Source organism: Theropithecus gelada, chromosome 4 (assembly GCF_003255815.1).
Source record: "Theropithecus gelada isolate Dixy chromosome 4, Tgel_1.0, whole genome shotgun sequence".
In the NCBI taxonomy this organism is placed as follows: domain Eukaryota; kingdom Metazoa; phylum Chordata; class Mammalia; order Primates; family Cercopithecidae; genus Theropithecus; species Theropithecus gelada.
This window is the reverse complement of record NC_037671.1, coordinates 135,143,665-135,165,375: the sequence shown is the minus strand read 5'-3', so window position 1 is coordinate 135,165,375 and position 21,711 is coordinate 135,143,665. Positions and strand designations below refer to the sequence as shown.

Below are 21,711 nucleotides of genomic sequence, written 5' to 3'. Positions count from 1 at the left end.
TTCTTTAAGAACTTTGAATATTGACCCCTAATCTCTTCTGGCTTGTAGGGTTTCTGCTGAGAAGTCTACTGTTAGTCTGATGGGTTTCTCTTTGTGGGTGACCTAGCCTTTCTCTCTGGCTGCCCTCAACATTTTTTTCCTTTGTTTTGACCTTGGAGGATCTGATGATTACGTGTCTTGGGGTTGATCTTCTCATGGAGTATCTTACTGGGGTTTTCTGGATTTCTTGAATTTGAATGTTGGCCTGTCTTGTTAGGTTGGGGAACTTCCCCTGGGTAATATCCTGAAGTATGTTTCCCAACTTGGTTCTTTTTTCCCCGTATTTAAACATAAACTAATATTTAGTCCTTAATGCTTCAGTATTTTAACTTTTCTTTTTGGAGACCGAGTCTCGCTCTTTCATCCAGGCTGGAGTGCAGTGGTGTGATCTTGGTTCACTGCAACTTCCACGTCCCAGGCTCAAGCAATTCTCATGCGTCAGCCTCCCAAGTAGCTGGGAGTGCAGGCATGCACCACCACACCCTGCTAATATTTGTATTTTTAGTAGAGATGGGGTTTCACCATGTTGGCCAGGCTGGTCTTGAACTCATGGCCTCAAGTGATCTGCCTGCCTTGGCCTCCCAAATTACTGGGATTACAGGTGTGAGCCACTGTGCCTGGCCTATTTAAACTTAATTAGAAATTACCTAGGCATGTAATGAATATCTATTACCTAATTTAACTTACTATAACTTTAAAGCTTTTGAGCTACCAGAGAGATTTTTGAAACTATGAAAAGTTTACTTATAAACTTTTATCTCACTTACATTCACCTAATTCCCTTGTTCTCAACAATTATGCTTGAATTACTCATGAAAATTTTCACAGGACATTAAACAAAACTAGTCATTACCAGACTGGGCACAGTGGCTCACACCTGTAGTCCCAGCACTTTGGGAGGCTGATGCAAGTGGATCACTTGAGGTCAGGAGTTTGAGACCAGCCTGGCCAACATGATGAAACCCCATCTCTACTAAAAATACAAAAATTAGTAGGGCATGGTGGCATGCGCTTATAGTCCCAGTCACTCAGGAGGCAGAGGCAGGAGAATCTCTTGAACCCAGGAACTGGAGGTTGCAGTGAGCTGAGATGGCACCACTGCATGCCAGCCTGGGTGACAGAGCAAGAGTCTGTCTCAAAAACAAACAAACAAACAACTAGCCATTATCTTAAGTCATTTCCCTGTTAACTATTTTTACAGCATGTGCATATTAGGCAGTCATCATCAAAGCAAGAAACTAAAAGTTATATATAATTTTTTAATGTGTAAGTCAGGAGAGGAGACACAACTGTTATCATTAACCCAAAAATATTTTTTAAAATTCTCCTTATTTTTACAACAATTATCTTAGAAAAATCTACAATATTAAACAAATCTTATTTACCAAAGGTTTCCCCAGGTCATGTAAACTCTGAAAGCATTTGGGTTAGTTTCTGCACTTCCAAAGGGTTTAAGGAATACTTAATTCATAAGAGCACATATTTTCCTTTAAGCCAATCAAATGGACCTTCTTTAAGAGATTTTATAATTTGGAAATAGTATCTGAGGTAGGAAAATATGATATACATAACATAGAAGCAGACATACATAAATATACATGTTGGGGCTCAGAAAACAATACCCCAAAATGAAGGCAGCAGAAGCAGCCTCAGAAATGAAAGTTTTCTTCTGAACGTTTTCTGCCCTCTTGCCTCAGTCCTTTTTTCCCCCAAGGGTAGCTATAGAAACTAGAATCGCTCTTCCCCAAGGCAGGTCATAAAAACCAGAACCCCTTTCCTTCAAAGCCAGCTGTGAAAACGACACATATTACTCTGCCTTTCCCTCCACCTTTCTGTGTAAAACTGGCTGTAAAGAAATGTTCTGATCCATCTTGTCTGACTGTAGGTCACGAGACCCTCAGTCCAGAGGGGGTCCTGCCCCACACCCAGAGGCAGGAATGCGTGCTCAGAGAGGCCAACAGGAATCCAGACAGGCCATGCTGGGTTCCCCCTCAGTCTACTAGCATCAGATCATACCCTTTCTTTCCAATCATATTTCTACATAGCTGTTCCTACTTTGTTGAACCTAAGCATAAAACTTCACAATTTCCCTTGTATCTTTGAATCTTCATTCTGAAGGCTCCCGTATATACCTGTTAAATAAATTTGTTTGCCTTTTCTCCAATTAATCTACCTTCTGTGAGTTGATTTTTCAGCAAACCTTCAGGAGCCAAAGGGAACTTTTCTCTTGCCCCTATAGAGTCCCAGACTCCCTGCATTTAAATGAACTCATTATTTTCTGTCTTCCTGAAACCTTTCCTACTAGAGGTCTTTTACCAAACCCTGTTCAGTTTTTGTCTAACCTGGTCGGATACCTGAAGCCTTCCTGTAGAACCTAATCCAGTTTCTCTTGTGACTTCCACAGATAGTCTGGATCAAAACTGTTCATATAAATTTGGACACAAATAATAGAGCTCATATCCAAGGGAGACTTACCATTGACACCCTCCAAATGTGCAAAGAGAAGCAGTGAGCACAAGGGGCTGAGCCGAGTAGCCAGTCTGTTTGTTTATTAATCCAGGAGTTCATCAATGGGGATCTCCTTTGAACCCTTGCTTTTGACCGTACGTCTAATAAAATAAAACCTTAGACAAAATAAATTTAACAGAGTTTATTTGAGCAAATAATAATTCAAGAATCAGGTAGCCCTCGGAACCTGAAGAGGTTCAGAGAGCTCTGCTCTGCAATGTGGCCAGTGAATATTTACAAACAAGAATTGGCTGAAGAATGCAGAATCAAAGAATAAAAGACGGATTGATCATTTCAAAGTTGTTTTCCTTCAAAGGGTTAAAGCACGGGGGCTTTCCTTGTTATGCCAGCTAAAACTGGCCTGTTCGAGGATTTGGCTATTATCTCTCTCCTGATTTCTCTGGAAGGTTAGATAAACAACTTCGTTTCAGTTTGGTGATATGAAACTTTAGCATGAGTGACTCCATTTTGGTTTGGTCTGGTGGCATCTAGTGCAGGAACCTAGTCCAAATCAATGGCCTCCTACAAATTTTATTTAATAGGAGGTAATGATCCCAAAAGTTTAATGTGAGAATTTAGAAAATCAACTAAAAAAAGCCTAGTTATCAAATCTGTAAATCAAACAAAATCTAGAATATATAGACTTTTTAGTGTAGAAAACAGGATGTATTGTATGGTTGCATTTTTAAAATACATATAGGGTGAGACTTCTGGCTATTGCAGAGTGAAGAGGTTGGCAAATTCTCACCTCCACAAAACTGGGCAACATTGTGAAAAACAATTTCAGGACTATGGAAATCAACCAAAAGGAAACAAGGAATTAAGAAGTTTTGAGTGTGAAAATTTACTGGCCAGGTGCGGTGGCTCACACCTGTAATCCCAACACTTTGGGAGGCCTAGGTGGGTGGATCACTTGAGGTCAGGAGTTTGAGACTAGTCTGGCCAACATGGTGAAACCCCGTCTCTACTAAAAATACAAAAATTAGCCAGGCGTGGTGGCACACGCCTGTAATCCAGCTACTCGGGAGGCTGAGGCAGGAGAATTGCTTGAACCCGGAAGCAGAGGTTGCGGTGAGCCAGGATCATTCTCTCTGCACTTCAGCCTGGACGACAAAGCAAGACTTCATCTAAAAAAAAAAAAAGTTGTAAAAATGATTGATGAGCATCTATGGTTTTCATGCCTGGAGCTTCACCCTTCCCTGTGCCTGAGGACATGCTGCCTGGCAGTTTTACCAGGGCAGTACTGGCTGTGAAAACCATCAGCCTCACTGTCAGAGGGATATAGATTCGATTTGGAGGGGGAAATGGAACCCCACACCCAATAGTGTTGTCAGGAAAAGCTGTAAACTCAGTAGAAATTGGAAAGGAAAACTCACAGCTCAGCTAGTCTGCAAACACAGTCTTGGTTGGTGTGAGCAGCTGACCAGCTAGAAATTTAATGGAGAAAGCCTAGAAACAAGAAAGCCATAGAAATGCTATGTAATCTCTCCACAGACCCCAATTGACCAGGAAACTATGCATATGCACAGGGGAAAGCCATGAGGGCCTTGACAAAAGTAAAAGTTAGGCAGACTTGAAAATAGAGTGAACTTTAAATGTATTCTTCATCCCACACACAGATCCATCAGCAAAGGATGGATCTTGTAGGCTTAAGGTGTTTGAGCACAACCTCTGCCCAATCATTGGCTGACCACTAAACTAAGCTACAGGGACTACTCTTAGAAGGCCAGGCTAAAAATTAAACACAAGACTTAAAAACAAAAGGCTGAACAGAGACATTAGTGGCCATGTGCTGCAGGAGGCAAAGATGCCGCTGATTGCTTCTGGGCAAATAAAGACAATAATAACTGCCTCGGGAAAAGAAATCAGAGTCCAGAGTTGCTAGAGTATATTATCTAAAATGTCAAGTTTTCAAAAAACATTATGAGACATGAAGAAACAAAATCTGACCCATACTCAGGAAAAAAAAAAAAGCAAAATAAACTATGAGTGGTTCCAGAAATTAGATTATTGGACAAAGATTTCAAAGCAGCTATTATAAATATGTTCAAAGAACTAAAGAAAACCATGCTTAAGAATGAGTAAATCAGTGTAATGACAATGATTCAACAAATAGATGATCTCACTTAAAACGCAGAAATTAGTTTTTAAAAAAGAACCCAGTGGAAATTCTGAGTTGCAATAAATAATAACAAAAATAAAAATACTAGAGGAGGTCACAGAAGAGTCAGCGAAATTGAAGATAGATCATTAGAAATTACTCAGTGTGAAAAAAAAGAGAGGAAAAGATAGAAGAAAAAGTACACAGTGCCTCAGAGACTGGTGGGATAACATGAAGCATACCAACATACATGTAATTGGAATCCCAGAAGGAGACTCCAGAGAAATGACAGAAAAATGTTTAATGATATAATGCATGAAAATTCCCCAAATTTGACTTAAAAAAATCATTTCACAGACTCCAGAAGCTCGAGAAACTCTAAGTAGAATACATACAAAGAGATTCGCACCTGGACACATCATGGTCAAACCACTGGAAGCCACACCAAAGACAAGAGAAAATCTTAAAACTAGCAAGAGAAAAACAAATCACCATATACAAGGGGACAATATGATTAATGGTCAACTTCTTGTCTTTAAACCATGGAGGCCAAAAGACAGTAGAATGATATATTCAAATTGCTGAAAGAAAAAGAAAAAACTGGCCGGGCGCTGTGGCTCACGCCTGTAATCTCAGCACTTTGGGAGGCTGAGGCAGGCGGATCACTTGAGGTCAGGGGTTCGAGACCAGCCTGACCAACGTGGAGAAACCCCGTCTCTACTAAAAAATACAAAATTAGCTGGGCGTGGTGGCGCATGGCTGTAATCCCAGCTACTTGGGAGGCTGAGGCAGGAGAATCACTTGAACCCGGGAGGCAGAGGTTGCGGTGAGCCGGGATCGTGTGCCTGGGCAACAAGAGTGAAACTCCATCTCAAAAAAAAAAAAAAGAAAGAAAAGAAAGAAAGAAAAAACTGTGGACCAACAATTCAAAATCTAGAAAAACTAATCTTTAATAATGAAGGTAAAATATATTCCCAGATAAAGAAAGAATGAAATAATTTGTTGCTAACTGACCTGTTTACAAAAAAATAAATAAAAAATGCAGGAAATGGTAAATGTGTGGACAAATAAAGACATATAAACATTGATCTTTTCTTATGATTACTTTGAAAAACATAACATTCTGTAAAACTATAATTACAACTCAATTCTAAACTTGTAACACATATATGTGTAACATCTAAATACTAATCACATAAAGGAAAGTGGAAATAAACTTATAGTGTAGAAAAGTTGTTATATTTTACTGGAACTAAGTCAGTATCAACTTGAAGTAGATTGTGACAAGATAAGATGTATATATTCATCTGTCGAGCAACCATTACTAAAATAAAATGTTTAAATAGCTGCTAGGCATAGTGGCTTACATTTGTAATCCCAGCACTTTGGGAGGCCAAGGCAGGCAGATTGCTTGAGCTGGGGAACTCAAGACTAGCCTAGGCAACGTGGTGAAATCTCATTTCTATAAAAAACACAAAAATTAGTCAGGCATGGTGGGACTAAAAATGGGCACCAGGAGGTTGAGTCTTCAGTGAGCTGCAGTCATGCCACTACACTCCAGCCTGGGCAACAGAGCAAAACCCTGTCTCAATAAATAAATAAATAAAATAAAGTAAATGAAAATGTTACACAATACATTTGTTTAACATAAGACAGTAAAAGAGTAACAAAAGAACAAAAAAACTGCAACATATAGGAACTAAATAGCAAAATGATAGATATCCAATCCTATCAAGTACATTAAAAGTATATTATTTCCTGAACATCTAATGAAAAGGTAGAAATTCTCAGGCTGGACACAAAACAATATCTGATAGTATGCTGTCTACAAGAGACAAACTTGAAATCCAAAGATAAAGATTGACAAAGAACAGGGAAAGTTTTACTATGTAAACAGTAACAGTGAGATAGCTGGTATGGTCATACAGACATCAGACAAATAGACTGTAAGACAAGAAATATGCTAGAAATGAGAGATATTTCATAATGACAAAAATGTCAGTACATCAGGAAGATATAAGTGTATACACACCTAAAAACAGAGCCCCCAAATATATAAGACAAAAATTGACAGAATCAAAAGAAGAAATTGACAGTTCCACAACTTTTGATATTGATAGAACAACTGGACAGAAGATGAGTAATGCTGGAAAAAAGCATGGTGGAAGATTATACATTCTTTTCTTTCTTTCTTTTTTTTTTTAATGGGGTCTTATGTTTCACTATGTTGCCTAGGGTGGCCTTGATTTCCTGGACTTAAGCAATCCTTCTACCTCAGCCTACTGAGTAGCTGAGAGTACAGGCACCCACCACTGGGCCTGGCTACTGAATACACCTTCTTTTTAAGTGCACATGAAACATTCTCTGGGTTAGACCATATACTAGGCCATTAAACAAATATAAACAAATTTGAAATAATTTGAATTATTCAAAACATGTTCTCTGAATACAATGGAGTTAAGAAATTTGAGACATCCCCAAATATTTGGAAGTTAAACAATGCATTTCTAAGTAACCCATGCACCAAAAAATAAATAAATAAGGAAATTAAAAAACGTTAAGAGGCTGGGAGCGGTGGCTCACACTTATAATCCCAGCACTTTGGGAGGCTGAGACAGGAGATTTGCTTAAAACCAGGAGTTCCAGACCAGCCTGGGCAGCATGATGAAACTCCATTTCTACCAAAAGTTAAAAACAATTTTAAAGTAAACAAAATACAACATGTTAAAATTTATGAGCTGTGCCAAACCAACGTTTAGCACAGCTCATAAATACAGACCACCTATATTAAAAAAGAAAAAAAGTACTAAAATATTACAAATCAGCTTTCACTTTAAGCAATTAAATAAAGAAAAACAAATGAAACTCTAAGCAGAAGAAAAGAAAATAAAAATTATAGTAGAAATTGGTAAAATAAAAACAGAAAAACAATACAGAAAATCAATTTAATTGAATGAAAAGTATGAAAATATTTTTAAAGGATAACCATTTAGCTAGACTGAATAAGAAAAAAAAAAGAAAAGGCACAAATGATCAAAATCAATAATGATGAGGGGCCATCACTACTAATTTGAAACAAAAGGATTTTAGGAGACTATTATGCAAGACATGAATTACCAAAACTAACTCAAGAAGAAGCAGAAATTCTGTATTCATCTATGACAAGTAAAGTAATTGAATTTGTAGCTAAAAACCTTCCAACAAAATAAACTCTAGGCCCAAATGTTTTCACTGGTGAATTCTACCAACATTTAAGGAAAAAATAATGCTAATTCTACAATCTTTCCCAGAATATAGAAGCAGAAGAAACACATCTTGACTCAATTAAGTAAGGCAATGATACCCTAACACCAAAACTACAAAAAGATTTACCAAAAAAAAAAAAAAAAAAACCCTCAAATTACAGGCCCAAATTCTTCATGAACATAAATGCAGAAATCCTTAACAAAACATCAGCAAGTCAAATTCAGCAGTATAAATAAGAAGATAATACATCACAGCCTAGAGGGGTTTATCTTGGTAATCTAAATTATGAATAATATGTCTTTGGATGATGAAATTATGGGGAGTTTTTTTCCTCCAAATTTTCAAAAATGAACATGGTTTAATTCTTTCATGAGAATTTAAATATTGCAATGTAAAAGAAATACAATGAATTTTCTTCCAATATTTTCTGGAGTAGATAGTGAGTGGAAATGCTGATTTGGGTAAAAGAGAACACATTTCTTTCTCTCTCTCTCTGTCTTTTTTTTTTTTTTTTTTTTTTTTGAGGTGGAATCTTGCTCTGTCGCCAGTCTGGAGTGCAGTGACGTGATCTCAGCTCACTGCAAACTCCGCCTCCTGGATTCAAGTGATTCTCCTGCCTCAGCCTCCTAAGTAGCTGAAACTACAGGCGCCCGCCACCACACCCAGTCAATTTTTGTATTTTTAGTAGAGACAGGGTTTCACCATGTTGGCCAGGATGGTCTTGATCTCTTGACCTACTGATCCATAAGGAAAAAATGAAACCATGAAATTAAAAACAGCAAATGTAGCAGGATGCCCCCTCATCTGTCCCATGACCAAGCAAGGGTCCAGCAGAGTCCTCAGTGACAAGCAGGGGCCTCTGAGGCCCCAACCGCACAGAGGAACCACCTCCCCTGCATAACAGGGACATTTGCACGAGGACACAATCAGGTTTTGTCATTTGCCAGGTATATTATAATAACTCCTTTTTCAAGGGCAAAGCAGTGAGGAAGTCATCAAAGTGGCCACGCTTGTAAATGGCATGGCATGTGCAGAAAAAAGAAATTTCTAAGTATTTCTTCATTCTCTGTTCTTAGCTTGGACCTTGGACTTTATTATAAATAGTTACTCTAGTACCAAAAGCTGAATGAGACTGTTGTGCCATGGAGAAGGGTAATCTCTGCCGGCAGGAAACCAGAACTGGTCTACCTCCAAAATCACCAAGAGGGATATTTTATTTAATTTTCTTTTTTTTTCTTTTTTTTTCTTTTTTTTTTTTTTTTGAGACGGAGTCTCGCTCTGTCGCCCAGGCTGGAGTGCAGTGGCGCGATCTCGGCTCACTGCAAGCTCCGCCTCCCGGGTTCACGCCATTCTCCTGCCTCAGCCTCCCGAGTAGCTGGGACCACAGGCGCCCGCCACCTCGCCCGGCTAGTTTTTTGTATTTTTTTAGTAGAGACGGGGTTTCACCGTGTTCGCCAGGATGGTCTCGAACTCCTGACCTCGTGATCCGCCCGTCTCGGCCTCCCAAAGTGCTGGGATTACAGGCTTGAGCCACCGCGCCCGGCCTTAATTTTCTATTCGATTTCCTATTTTATTTTGCAATTTGAAAAAGGAAAGGATGGGTGATATAAATTAAGTAATTTCTTTCCTTACCAATCTACCATCTTTCCCAAAATTCTGGCTCAGAGCTCTAGTGACACAACTTCTTCCCCCACTTCAGTCTGGAACAGAGCGGGCAGGTGTGGAGACTTAGTGATGGGACAGCTGAGGCAGAACTCACTGAGCTGATGCTGGTGAGAACCCGCAGTCACAGGCTTGGGTATCCCCGGGCCTGAGCAATGTGGGATCCCTCCCTCTCTGGGCCCTATGCGCCTCCTCACATATTTGATGATGCCCCAAATTCCTTTAACAAAAAGCATTAGAGACAGAAAGTCTAAAATGCTAATTGCAGGAGAGGAGAACCATAGCCTGGGGTTCAAACTAAAATGCAGCGATGGATGCAGAGCCAGTTCAGGGAGCAGCCTGCTGACAGTTCTAGATGTCTGAATGGAGGCCTCCTACCTACATGATTCTGCCTGTGTTTGGATGCCATCTTTCATCAGACCTAAAAACTGTGTCTGTATTTCTGCCAAAGAACAAGTTAAGGTTCCCGGGGACTCTGGGCAGCGTAAGCGATGCCCAAGAATTCTATGAGGTGATATGGCTGACTTCATGCACAAGGTACCACACTGCAGGGCTCCTTCAGCACCACACGAGTAGTGAGCTTCCCACTCATAGGCGAGAAGGTATCAGGCCTGATTCAGCAGGAGGAACAGTAACATGAAGGATGTCCCTCGGACAAAAGTCAGAATGAGGCCAGGTATGGTTGACTCACAGCTATAATCCCAGCGCTTTAGGAGGCTGAGGCAGGAGGATTACTTGAGCTCAGGAATTCCAGACCAGCCAGGCCAACATAGTGAGACCTTGTCTCTACTAAAAATAATAAAAAAAAATTAGGCCAGGTGCAGTGGCTCACGCCAGTCATCCCAGCACTTTGGGAGGCTGAGGCGAAAGGATTGCTTGAGCCCAGGAGTTTGAGACCCACCTGGCCAACATAGTGAGGCTCTGTCTCTATAAAAAATAAAAAAAATTGTCCAGGTGTGTTGATGCGCACCTATAGTCCTAGTTACTTGGGAGGCTAAGGTGGGAGGATCACTTGAGCCCAGGAGGTCAAGCCTGCAGTGAGCTGTGATCATGCCACTGCTCTCCAACCTAGGTGACAGAGTGAAATGACAGAGCAAGACCCTATCTCTAAAAAATAAAAATAAAATAAAAAGTCAGAGAGGTGAGAAGCACTGGGCAGGAGGAAGCAGGCAGGGAGACTGAGCTGCCTTGGGACAGCAGATGACAACGTGATAAGGTGCTGCAAGGAGGATGTGGAAGCCGCTGAGGGCAGGGCCTGGAGTCACTAGTGTGCCTGTGTGCCAACAGTTTCCCTGAGCCCAACTGTGGTGGTAGAGAAGGTCCTGACTCCCTTGAGGCTGCCTGACTTCCTTCTGGCCTCTCCTTGCAAGTCCTAAATATCGCTCTCCACTCCTTGTCACCTCAGAATCTCTTCAGCTAGGGTTTGCCATGGCCAGGACACACATGAGGAATCTGAGATGGCTTAAATGGCAAGTCTTCCTATTCCAACACCTGTGTCCTTGTTCACAGAGCCAAGACTGGTCCACCTGCTTCTTCGCTCTGCTTCCGTATCCTTGGTCTTGCACATGTTTCTGCCTTCTGGGCCCTGCAAGCGCATGTTACTTTATTCGCCGCCTAAGCCTCACTCTTCAGGCAGCTGTCTAAATTCATTGTCTAAAGGCAACAAATCATGCAGCAGTTAAGAAGATAGACTCTGGTACCAGGCATTTATTAGCTATGCAATCATGGGCAAGTTACTTATGTTCCTTCTGCCTTAGTTTCCTTCTATGTGAAAGGGATAATAATACCACCTGTTTTCATAAGCTTGTAAGAATAGAAAGAGTAAATATTTATAAACGATTTTTTGAGACATGGTTTCACTCTGTTGCCCAGGCTGGAGTACAGTAGCGTGATCGCAGCTCACTGCAGCCTTGACCTCCTGGGCTCAGGAGATCCTCCCACCTCAGCCTCCCAGGTGGCTGGGACTACAGGTGTGCACCACCGCACTCAGCTAATTTTTTGTGTTTTTGTAGAGACAGGATTTTGCCATGTTTCCCAGGATGGTCTCCAACTCCTGGGCTCAAGTGATCCGCTTACCTTGGCCTCCCAAAGTACTAGGATTACAGGCATGAGCCACTGCGCCCGGCCCATATTAACAATTGAATAATGACTGGCATATGGCATAAGGCTTGGCTCTTGTGCATGTATTTATTTATTCAATACATGTTTATTGAACAGCCACGTGCTACGTGCTGCATCAAGTGATGGAGATGCAATGGTGAATACAAAGAAGCCCTCAGGAAGCCTCTAGTCTAAATGAGGGACATTTAGACTTTCGTCAATAATTGTACTTTAAATAACAGTACACAGTGCTTAACGGAGAGGTCCTGTTGTAGGACCACCAGGTTCAACTGCCCATCGGACAGTAACAGACCAATACACAGAAATGGTGGGAGTTGTAGCAGAGAAACAGTGTAATAATCATATGGCAGCCAAACAAGGGGGTGCGAGGGAACCTCAAATCTGCCTCCCCAAGGAGTTTTAGACTGGAGTTTTTAAGGGAATTTTGGTGGGGAGGGGGCTGAGGAGCTAGGGGTTGCTGATTGGTTGAAAAGTGATGGGTGAAGTTACGGGACAAGGAGATGAAGGAACCACATTTCTGTGCTGGATTGGCACCTTGGGGCTGGGGTTCTGCAGACTCGTTGACGTCAGGCATTCTACTGGAATGCAGGATCTGAAAAATATCTTAAGCAATTTTTTGGTGAAAAGGTCCAGTGTCAGAGATTCTATCTCTAGGAACAATGAGGGAGCAGGTGGTCCATGCGCTACGTGACTTTCGGTTAGCGAGCAACTGCAGGGAAGTGGGTCAAAGTGCACCAGCACACCCTGGTCAGTGCCTAGCTATAATTCTGCCTAGAGCCTGGCTTGAAATTCTCGTTAACGCTGTGAGGGTGCTTTCAGTGCAGTGCTGAGAGAGTGTAATATTAATAGATCTCACCCAGGGTGGGGTGAAATGTCTGAGGCCAGACATTCAATTCCCATCTTCTCACTGGCATCTTGAGATAACCACTGGCTACCCTTTGGACTCTGGTCCCTGAAAAGAAGCCAGTTTGCTTCCTGAACTAAACCAGTGCCCTGAGATGGAAGCATGATATCATATAAGCCACCACAACCAAACCACATACCAGGAAAACACAACTCAGATCTTCTTGGCTCTTCCACCAGCTGTGAGACATGGGGCAAGGCTCCAGATTCAGCTGGGCCTTTATTAACCAGCCCTGGAGTTAAATCATCAACCCAGAGGTCTGTCCTAACCCTGGAGCCCAAGGAGACCCCTGATTTATGCAGCAAGCAGGGTGAGTGTTGATGGATTTGTCCTTCCCAGTGACAGAGAGTATTTCAGAGTCATCAAGGTCAAAGTGCCGAACTACACCAGAAATGACAAGGACATTGTAAAAATTCAGTGAGCCCATTAGATAATTAAAACTGTTCAGACTCTCAACTTTGTTTTAAGGATTTTTTTTTTTTTTTTTTTAAATAAGATTTTACACTTGGCCCACCCTGGAGTGCAGTGGCACAATCACTGCTCACTGCAGCCTTGCCCTCCCAGACTCAAGCGATCCTCCCACCTCAGCCCCCTGAATAGCTGGGACTATGGTGCGTGCCACCATGCCTGGCTAATTTTTTATTTTTTTACTTTTTGTAGAGGCAGGATCTCACTATATTGCTCAGGCTGGTCTCCAACTCCTAGACTCAAGTGATCCTTCTGCCTCGAAGTCCCAAAGTGCTGGAATTACAGGCCCGAGCCACCACACCCAGCAGGAATATTTTTAAGGCAGAAAAAATGGTAAATATGTGACCAGTGGGCAGGGATTTGTTAATTCTTTTAACCCAAGTCAGGGCTACTGTCCAGGCAATACGCCAAACCTGGGCTGGCTTCCGTCCCGAAGTGGACTTTGATGCCTCACCACTCAACGCGCTGGCCTTTGGGCCAGCAACGTCACCATCTCCCGGGAGCTTGTTAGAAATGCAGAGCCGGCCGGGCGTGGTGGCTCAAGCCTGTAATCCCAGCACTTTGGGAGGCCGAGACGGGCGGATCATGAGGTCAGGAGATCGAGACCATCCTGGCTAACACGGTGAAACCCCGTCTCTACTAAAAAATACAAAAAACTAGCCGGGCGAGGTGGCGGGCGCCTGTAGTCCCAGCTACTCGGGAGGCTGAGGCAGGAGAATGGCATAAACCCGGGAGGCGGAGCTTGCAGTGAGCTGAGATCCGGCCACTGTACTCCAGCCTGGGCGACAGAGCGAGACTCCGTCTCAAAAAAAAAAAAAAAAAAAAAAAAAAAAAAAAAAAAAAAAAAAAAAAGAAATGCAGAGCCTTGGCTGGGTGCAGTGGCTCATTCCTGTAATCCCAGCACTTTGGGATGCCAAGGTGGGTGGATCACCTGAGGTCAGGCGTTCAAGGCCAGCCTGGTTAACATGGTGAAACCCCGTCTCTACTAAAATTACAAAAATTAGCTGGGTATGGTGCGGGGGTGCTTGTAAATCCCAGCTAATTGGGAGGCTGAGGCTGCAGAATTGCTTGAACCCAGGAAGCAGAGATTGCAGTGAGCCGAGATCACGCCATTGCACTCCAGCCTCGATGGCAGAGTGAGACTCTGTCTCAAGAAAAAAAAAGAAAAAAAGAAATGCAGAACATCAGGCTCTCCCTCAGACCTACCGCATTAGACTCTGCATTGAACAAGCTCCCCTGGTGAGTGGCGTGTGCATCAGTGTTTGAGAAGCACTTGCCTGAGGGGTGTTGGGAGGCTGCCAACCTATGTCAGGTGTGCTTTAAATATGGCACCTGTGTCTGCACTGTACAAACTCAAAGGACCCAACAAGTCATCTCCGTCTGTGTCTTCTGTTAACAGAAATATCCTAAACTGGGGGTGGAAAGTGGGTGTCTGAATATTCCTGGTTTAGCAGTAAGAATTCTTCAGCAATGAAGAAAATCTAATTTGCACTCCTAAATGGCACAAAGCCTGTTTCCTTTATGGCTTTGTCTTTGTTTCATCAAATTTACTCGCCATGGTCCATACCCGAGACCAGTCAACTCTGTGCACCAACTGAGTTAAGGCCTGCCTCGCTCCTCCAGCCAACCAGCAAGTGTGGGTGCCACACTGGGTGCCAGGGGATGGAGATGGACAGCATATGATCCCTAGCCTTGGGGGTGCCTTTGTTTTGCTTTGAGTTTTGGAATTTCCTAGACTTGGAACTCAGAGTCAAGTTCAGCTGAAACAGCTGAACGTCCCCAAGCTTCCTGCAGAAACTCCCAAACCATGAACTTTGCCTATGGTTCTGAGTCAAAGCCATAATCTAGCCAAGTCTCACCTTCATCTGAATCAAAGAGCATGTTTGAAGTGATAGTTTTAACTTCCTATTCTGATGGTAGGGAGGATGGTAGGAGAGATGAGGGGGTGAGTGCTTTGTCCTTATGGATTTCTGATTTTAAAAAAAATTCATTTTTTGTGGAGACGGGGTCTCCCTATGTTGCCCAAGCTAGTCTTGAACTCTTGAGCTCAAGTGATCCTCCCAGCTTGGCATCCCAAAGTGCTGGGATTACAGGCACCAGCCACTGCACCTGGCCTGTTGTTGTTTTTTATTTTTGTTTGTTTGTTTGTGTTTGAGACAGTGCCTTGTGCTGTCACCCAGGCAGGAGTGCAGTGGTGCGGTCATGGCTCACTGCAGCCTGGACCTCCTGGGCTCAAGTAATCCTCCCGTCTCAGCCTCCCAAGAAGCTGGGACTACAGGCAAGAACCATCATGCCTGGCTAATTTTTTATTTCTGTTTGTTTATTTATTTATTTTTGGTAGAGATGGGGTCTCCCTGTGTTGCCCAGGCTGGTCTCAAACTCCTGGACTCAAGTGATCCTCCTGCTTCAGCCTCCCAAAGTGCTGGCATTATAGGCATGAGCCACTGTGCATGGCTGGATTTTTGATTCTTAATCTCAGCTGTACCCAGGAAACTAAAAATGTTTATGCCTAAACTGCAACCCAGGTCAGTGCAAGAACATTTGCATAACAAAAAAGTGAACTGTTGTAAGTGCTTTTCATTTTGTTGAATCTCCACAGCAACCCTATGGAGTAGGTACTCTTACTACCTTCATGTTTGGATGAAGTCACTTTAGTAGGTACTCTTATTACCTTCATGTTTGGATGAAGTCACTTTAGTAGGTACTCTTATTACCTTCATGTTTGGATGAAGTCACTTAACTCCCCAGAGCCCCATCATCTTCATCCAAACATGAAGGTAATAAGGTCCCTCAGTCTGTGAGGGGTAGAGCCGGGCAGTCTGTCAGTTTCTGCACTGGACTGTTATGCTAAAGTGCTTCAGATTGGCCCCCAAGTGCCCTTACACATCTCCCCAGGTGTCCATGGAGGGTTAAGCACCTCTGCTATGGACTCAGCAGGAGCCTGACCTGCTCTGGACTCCAGTCTCATAGAATCTATGCTCCCCCAGGTAGGAGGCGGCTGCCAGGTCTGGGGTGGGGATGGCACCTCAGTTGTGCAGCCTCAAATCAGAGCAGTGTCCCTGGTTTTGTTCCTGTGTCTAGCTTCAGGTGCTCACATCTCAATGAAGGCAAATCACCCCAAAGTCATTTTGCCCCAGCCCCAGATCTCTTTTTCCACCTTCTTATCCTCTCCATCTTCTTTCCATCTCACTCCCTACCTTTAATCTCATCGCTCTAAATAGGTTCACAGCACTGTTTATCGCCCACTGGATTGGGTTATAAATCTACCCAATTTATAACCCAGAGAGGCTGAGGCTGGAGAATTGCTTGAACCCAGGAGATGGAGGTTGCAGTGAATTCTGCAACCTCTGCCTCCTGGGTTCTTCCACCAAGTTTTCAAGGCCCTCTACGTCTTGAGCTGGCCCTGGCTTTGTTTCGCTAAACCAACCTCTGCTCTCAGCCCCTCTGCTTGCCTAGGCACTACCCTTCTTCCCTTGCCTGTGTTGGACTGACCCAGGCCCCAGCTTCTCCCTGCTCCCCACCTCTGGCCCACATGGAGCTCTCCAACCTCTCACTTAACACTTTCTGTCAACCCCACAAGCCTTTGATTAACTATTCTGCACTGTCTTCTGATTGTTTCAGAGACATTAGTCTATCTTACCAACAACACCAAGGACAGGGACTATAATAAATAGTTCTTGTGTTTTCCCTGCAGCATGAAACACTAAGCTAAACACATCACAAATTTGCAATAAATGCTTGCAGAATTAGATTTATGGACAGACTTAGAAAGCAGGCTGATTTAACCTTTTTCCTGGAGGTGATTGAGAAATATGGGGTGGGGGATGGTCTTTGAGTTGGTTGGGACAGTGTCACAGTTGAATACTGGGCAGGCTAGATGCTGCAGTTGAGTACTGGGCAGGCTAGATGCTGGAGAGGACATAGGAGGCAAGGAGGTCTGGATTGCAGGGTGCAGTGAGATCGATGTGTAAGGGCTATCTACTGTGTATTGGTTATCTAGTGCTGTGTAACCAACAACCTCCAACCTTAGTGGCTTAAAATAACAAGTGTTTACTATTTTGTAAGTTCTGTGGATCATGAATTTGAGAACAGCTGTTCCCCTGGCTGGCAGTACAGAGGTGTCACGATTCCTGGAGTTACTGTAGAAGACATGAATCAGCAGGAGTTCATCAGAGCTCTGGTAGCCTTCCTTAAAAAGTCCAGGAAGCTGGCCGGGCGCCGTGGCTCACGCCTGTAATCCCTGCACTTTGGGAGGCCGAGGCGGGCGGATCACGAGGTCAGGAGATCGAGACCATCCTGGCTAACAAGGTGAAACCCCGTCTCTACTAAAATACAAAAAAAAAATTAGCCGGGCGCGGTGGCGGGCGCCTGTAGTCCCAGCTACTCGGGAGGCTGAGGCAGGAGAATGGCGCGAACCCGGGAGGCGGAGCTTGCAGTGAGCCGAGATGGTGCCACTGCACTCCAGCCTGGGGGACAGAGTGAAGACTCCGCCTCAAAAAAAAAAAAAAAAAAAAAAAAAAAAAAAAAAAAAAAGTCCAGGAAGCTGAAAGTCCCTGAATGGGTGGATACCACCAAACTGGCCAAGCACAAAGAGCTTACTCCCTGAGATCAGAACTGGTTCTACACAACAGCTGCTTCCACGACATAGCACCTATACCGCCAAGGTGGTGCTGGGATTGGCTCCATGACCAAGATCTACGGGGGATGCCAGGTAAATGGTGTCCTGCCCAGCCACGTCAGCCGAGTCTCTAAGAGTGTGGCCCACTGGGTCCTCCAAGCCCTGGAGGGACTGAAAATGGTGGAAAAAGACCAAGATAGGGGCCACAAACTGACACCTCAGGGTCAGAAAGATCTGGACAGAATCGCTGGATAGGTGGCAGCTATCAACAAGAAGCATTAAAACAAATGATCCTGGGTTAATAAATTGCCTCAGTCATTAAAGAAAAAAAAAGAGAATGTGAGAGCAGCTTAGCTGGATGGTTCTGAATGAGGGAATCTCATGAGGTTGAAGTCATGATGTCAGTTGGGGCTTCAGTTATCTGAAGGCTTGACTGGGGCTGCAGAATCTGCTTCCAAGCTCACTCACACGCATGGCTGTTGGCAGGAGGCCTCAGTTCCTTGCCATGTGGTTGTTATGCAGCTCGCTTCCCCCAGAGCAAGCAACCTGAGAGAGGGAGAGAGAGGGCAAGGCAGGGGAGCATGAGGTCTCTGATGACTTAGCCTTGGGAGTGACAACCATCACTTCTACTGTGTTCTGTTGGCTACACAGACCAACCCTGAGACAATATGGAAAGAGACTACTCAAGGGCACGGACACCAAGAAGGAAGCTCATTAGGGGCTATTTTGGAGGCTGTTTCCACCAGGAAACATAAGACTCCGGCTCAAACCCACTGGAGGGATGGAAGAGGAGGGAGAGAGTCTCAAAGGACTCCAGCCTGGAGTCTGGAAATTGAGGGGTCTCCTTCTCAAAAAGGCCTTTCTTGACTACTCTGGCCAAACACTGCCCCCCACCCTCAGGTCACTCTCAGGTTATCCCATATACATTCTTTGCACTTTTCACTCTGAAATTGCCTTTCTTGCAGATTTGTTGTATCTTTCCCATTAGGAAATAAGCTCCTCGTCACACACCAACATGGCACATGTATATAAATGTAACAAACCTGCACGTTGTGCACATGTACCCTAGAACTTAAAGTATAATAAAAAAATTAAAAAATAAGCTTAAAGTATAATAAACAAATAAAAAACTAAGCTCCTCGTGAGCTGGGAACCTGCCTTGTTCATGCTGTGTTCCCAGTACCTAGTGCAGTGCATGACATGTAGTGGGTATCAGTACATATAGATCTAATGAACAAATGAATGACACCTGGGGGAAGGGACACGACCCTTTGCCTAGGGGTGGGAGTTCGCACTTTGCACAAGGATGGGGCCAGTGGGGCTGAAATCCAGCTGGCGCCCTGCGTTGAAGTCTCGTCCTGGGGCAAAGCCTTCCTCCACTGAATACCTGAGTCCTCTCAGCTGGGTCTGCCTCAATCCTACAAAAGGGCCATGTGTGCTAGCAGAGGTAGGGGGTTCCTGCCAAAATGTTGGGGTGGAGGCTGCAGTCCATAGTGCTATCCCAGAGATCTTTTTATTCTTATTTTTTATTTTTAGAGACAGGGTGTTGCTCTGTCACCCAGGCTAGAGTGCAGTGGAGTGATCATAGCTTGCTGCAGCCTCGAACTCCTGGGCTCCAGAGATCCTCCTGCCTCAGCCTCCCCAGTGGCTGGGACTCTAGGCACACGCCACCGCAGCCAGCTCAGAGATCTTTCTGAAGCTCACTCTACTTTTCCTGTGGTTCTAGCCCTTTCCCTCCTATTTGAGGCTCCCTTGGGCTATATAAGTCGCTCTGCAGCCTCTCCTCTAGAGTAAATAAACCATTCCCTCGAGGTCCATTTCTGCCCCAACCAGTCTCTGTGACTTTACGAGCTTGTCTGGCTTCTGTGTGTTAAATAGCATTGTCTGGACTGACAGCCCCTGCTCTGCTGAGCCTAGAACCCAGGGGAGGAAGTGGACATGCTAGTTTGAGTTTGGCCCTTAAAACAGAAGGAACATTGATCAACACAGGACCTACTTCGTTCCACAGCAGCTACACACAGTCACGACAATTTCTTACCTTTCTATGGTGGCTTATGTTTATAAACAGCTTTTCCATCCTTCAATTGTCAACAGGAAACTGTCATTACCATGAGCTAAAAAGCATTTACTGAGCACCTGTTGCATGCAGAGGGTGCTGTGATAGGGAATATAGTTGTGACAAGAGAGATGGTAAGTTATTTATCTCCCAAATTTAATGTTAGGTAAGAAATGTGAAGTGCAGAACCCTAGGTATGGTTAATTTCTAGTTGCATAAAAAAGGTATTATACAAGGAAACATGCTCTCACTCGGCCAACAGAAAGGTGACTGTTTCTTCAGAGGCCTCACAGGATAGTGTTATCGGTGAAACAACCACAGCACAGGGCCTGGCCTTCATAAAAAGTAAAAAAATAGATGTATATATATTTTTATATGGCTTGGTGTCTTCGGGAGAATACACAAGAAACTGACTACTCTGGTTACCTTTGGGTGAATGGGATGAAAAGAAAACTTACTTTTCATTGTATTCTTTTGTACCTTTTGAATTGTGTACCACATACCTATATGAAAACATAATAATGTATAATTAAAGCAAATGATGAGATTTTAAAATAGAGCATTGTTAGAAGCCACATAATCTGTAAAGTAGAATATGTAATGTAGATATTTTTGTCTCTAAAAATGTTGTGGGCTGGGTGCAGTGGCTCATGCGTGTAATCCCAGCACTTTGGGAGGCCGAGGCGGGTGGATCACAAGGTCAGGAGTTTGAGAACAGCCTGGCCAACATGGTGAAACCCCGTCTCTACTAAAAATACAAGATTTAGCCGGGCGTGGTGACGGGCGCCTGTAGTCCCAGCTACTCAGGAGGCTGAGGCAGGAGAATTGCTTGAACCCAGGAGACAGAGGTTGCAGTGAGGTGAGATCGCACCACTGCACTCCAGCTCTGGGTGACAGAGCAAGACTCCGTCTCAGAAAGAAAACAAAAATGTTGTGGTATGTGTCTTTTAGTAACTTTACTGGAGTGATTAACCAAAGCAAAACATGTAGGTATTTGCTTCCTCTCTGTCTGGGCCTCTGCCTTGGCCACTTGGACTTCCTAACAGCATGGCAGCTGGATTCCAAGAGTAAGTGTTCCAAGAGGCCTGGAAGGGAAGCTGCAGGGCTTCCTGTAATGTAGTTTCAGAAGACCTACACGGTCATGCGCACCACATTTTATTAGTCAAGTAAGTCACTAAGGCCAGCCGAGATTTAACAGAAGGCAAAGTATGTGCACCTTTCAGTCTGAAAAGTTCCAAAGAGTTTGTGTCCATCCCTAATCCACCACACACAGAAGCAAAAGCAAGCATGCAAACAAACAAAACAGAGGACTAACAGAGTGTTGCCAGGTTTTATTTTGACAAATAGAAATATTAAAAAGCAACACCAAAAAATGTCGTCATCCCCTACCACATCGTCACATCTGTTTCTTAAAAGTAAGTACTTTTCTTCCACCAAAAAAAGTAGAAAGGACATAGTTCCAGAACAAACGGCAGTTCTTTAAATAGAACAAATTTAGCTTAATGAAAAACTTGCTAGGCTGCACTTATTTTTCTCATTTCAGACCAGGTAGAAAACTAGGTCATGGAGAAATTGTCCATTGGCGACAAACCAGCAGGCGCAAGGCATGGGGACGTCCGCGGCGCAGGGCAGCACTCCCCTACTGCTGGTTTGCATCCAGGCTCTCCATGAAACCTGTGTCCTGCTGGCTTCTGGGATTTACCTCCCTACTCAGCTCCCAGTTGCCAGGGAGGTGCCAATGGGCTTGTAGGCAGAAAGATCTGCCTGCTGTCTAGGTTTCCATGGCACCACACTGATGGGGCTTTTTTTCTGGCATCGTCAGGCTTTCTGGCCCAGGTTGGGTTTCTTTTTTTTTTTTTTTTGAGACGGAGTCTCACACTGTCGCCCAGGCTGGAGTGCAGTGGCCGGATCTCAGCTCACTGCAAGCTCCGCCTCCCAGGTTTACGCCATTCTCCTGCCTCAGCCTCCCTATAGCTGGGACTACAGGC

At 43.8% G+C, this 21,711-nt stretch overlaps 1 pseudogene; it reads left to right on the top strand.

Annotated features, from left to right (window-relative positions):
- The first annotated feature begins 9,911 nt into the window (after nt 1-9,911).
- Nucleotides 9,912-17,949, top strand: LOC112622664 (annotated as a pseudogene).
- The last annotated feature ends 3,762 nt before the right edge of the window (nt 17,950-21,711 follow it).